We start from the raw sequence: 3,064 nt of genomic DNA on the forward strand, positions 1-3,064 counted from the left end.
GTGGGGGGAGAAGCCTTACCAGGCCACAGAGGAAGACAATGTAACCAGTCCTGATAAGACCTGATAGGCTAGGATTAGATGGAAGGGGAGAAGGACCTCCCCTGTCAGTGGACTTGGAGAGGGGCAAGGGAGGAGATGAGGGAGGAGGGTTGGACTGGGAAGGAATGAAGGAGAGGGTTACAGTTGTGATACAAAGTGAACAAACTGTAATTAATATAAAACATTTAAATTAAAATTTAAAAAAATATCATACTAAGCACTCTATCTGCTTAATACCAACTTATATCCACTGCTTCTTCCATATAACAGATATTAAGCTGTCTAAGAATAAACAGTCAATAGAAAATCAATAATACATTTGTCATTTTAAATTAAATGATAATTTCAAGGGACAGGAGAGATGACTCTGTAGTTAAAATCATTGGCTGTTCTTTCAAAGGACCTGTATTTGATAGCCAACGCCAATATGGTGGCTCATAGATTTTGATACCCTTGACTGGCCTCTGATTTTTCACTACTTGACTAAATGAACAAACTTCATTTCTCATTTACCATTGTCAAAGGAGTTTGGCAACAAAGTGAATAAATATATCTTTTGTCAGAGAAATATAATATGTGAGTTGGTAATTTTTTCTAGCTTTTGTTCACTAACATAATCATTTTCAATATGACAATCCACAAGTCATTTAAGTCAGCTACATGCCAGATTTCTGACAGATTGAAGTTATTTTTAAGTAACTGTAACAAGTTTATTTTCTTTTATATAAAAATATCAGAGCAAATAAAATTTGGGTGTAGAAAAATATAGTATTTTCAGATGAAAACTTACTTTGAAAATCAAGACATCTTGAAATTAGCCATTATCAGATCATTTCTTAGATTTTCATAATGGTAATTCTGTTCTGAATTCATAATTACTAAAAGAAATCATTGTATTCTTGGCCAGACAGGAGGATTCAGCAACACTGTTGTTGAATATGTCTGTTGTATTTAAATAATGTATATTGTGCTTTAACAGAAATCATAAATTATCAATTTGAAGATTTTATACTATATTTTTATCGTTAATTAAGTACATAGGTTAATGTCAGTGGTTAGGTATGTGTAGGTGAATGCAATTGTCTGTAAATTCTAAATTCACTGGATCTCCCTTGGAACCCAACGTGGGTTCATGTATATCAAACTTATGTCCTCTACAAGAGTGGTAAATGCTCTTAACCATCGGGCCACCCCTCCAGCCCCAGAGCTCATAAGTTCTTAAGAGATCTTATATGTAAATATACTCACTGTTCTTTATTCTCATCACTAAGAGTTTACTTAACATAAATTCAAAAATTATTACAGTGATTATGATATGTGTACCATTCATTTCCTAAGAGCTGTGATGTATTCAGTAATATATTTCTGTTATTGACAATATAAAGGTCAGAATGAAGGAGAAATCTGTGGTCACATAACTCAGTAGTTATGTAAATTGGGCAATGTCTGACCTGAGGCTGGTGATTTATCATTTATTGATCTTCAGTACACGAAATTACAAATTTTAATTTCAGAGAAGTGTTTTGTCTCACATACATGAAGGTAAAAAATTAATACCAAAAAAGATAAGAGTAGAACAACAGTGTGACCAGAGCCTAGAAATATGTGTGTGTGGAGGGACTAGAGGGGGGATGCTTAAGACATCCAGGAATGTAGCTGAATAAGAAGAGTGACTTCTAATGTTCTATAGCACAGTAGAGTAAGTACACCTTGCAACATTTCATTATATAGTTTAAAATAACTTGGAGAAAGGAATTATAAGTGTTCCAGATGAAGGATGTATAAATTAGATTGAATACCTATATTGAAATGTCACACTGTAGCCTACCTATAAATACTTTTAATAGTGCCAGCTAAAGAAAAACATTTTGGAAAAGAAAAACTCGGTTCCATAGAACATTTATATTTTAAGGATCTATTGCTTACACTCTTATAGATACAAGCACTATGAATAATTTAATCTGTAGTATTGAAGTGAATTTCTACTATAATGGAAAACATACTTATCTTCCAATGTTATCTAAAAGAATCCAATAGTATAATAATAAAAGGCATTATTACTACCAAAATAATTTAAATTGCTTAGCATAATTTAAAGATACCTAATATACACATGAAAGTTGTTTTCTGCTATCTTTCTTGATTATTTATTGTATGGAATGGGTGTGTTAAAGTAGATGTGTGATTTAAAAATATGCAGGCAAATTTGAATTTATCAATTCCAACAGAGTAAAACATAGACTGAAATACTTAAGAGCTTTCATTTAATTGAACTAAGAAAAAACTTAGAAAATACCTTCCTGGAATAAAGTAATTCAAAATCCAATTATTTGATTTGAAATATTCTCTTGAAACATCCAAACTTACTAAGAGAAAAAAACATTTTTAACAATAGATGTATTTAAAACTTAATAGGATGGCCAACAAACTAATTTCACACTATTTTAATGAGTAAAAAAAAAAAAAAAAAGATGGTGCTCACTTTGGCAGCACATACACTAAAACTGGAACGATACAGAGAAGATTTGCTTGGCTCATGCACGAGGATGACTCACAAATTTGTGAAGTGTTCCATATTTTTGCGCAAGTACACAACAAGGACATTTGCTCAGCCATGTTCGTAGCAGCTTTATGAGTGATAGCCAGAACCTGGAAACAACCCCAATGTCCATCAATGGAGGAAGGGATACAGAAATTGTGATACTTTTACACAATAGAATATTATTCAGCAATTTAAAACAATGAAATTTGTAGGCAAATGATGGGAACTAGAAAAGATCATCCTGAGTGAGGTATCCGAGAAGCAGAAAGACACACACAGTATATACTCACTTATAAGAGGATACTTGACCTATAAGATAGGATAAACATACTAAAATCTGTACACCTAAAGAAGATAAATAAGAAGGAAGACCCGGGGTAAGATGATCAATCCTCACTTAGAAAGACAAATGGGCTGGACATTGGAAGTAAGAGAAAACAAGTAACAGGACAGGAGCCTACCACAAAGGGCCCCTGAAAGACT

General features: G+C 32.8%; 1 non-coding gene across 1 annotated transcript; it reads left to right on the forward strand.

Annotated features, from left to right (window-relative positions):
- The first annotated feature begins 2,513 nt into the window (after positions 1–2,513).
- On the forward strand, positions 2,514–2,620 carry LOC129674928 (U6 spliceosomal RNA). Its single transcript, XR_008719865.1, has one exon. It is a non-coding gene; the product is annotated as a U6 spliceosomal RNA (small nuclear RNA).
- The last annotated feature ends 444 nt before the right edge of the window (positions 2,621–3,064 follow it).

Source organism: Psammomys obesus, unplaced genomic scaffold, assembly GCF_907164565.1.
Source record: "Psammomys obesus unplaced genomic scaffold, mPsaObe1.curated_primary_1811, whole genome shotgun sequence".
Taxonomy (NCBI): domain Eukaryota; kingdom Metazoa; phylum Chordata; class Mammalia; order Rodentia; family Muridae; genus Psammomys; species Psammomys obesus.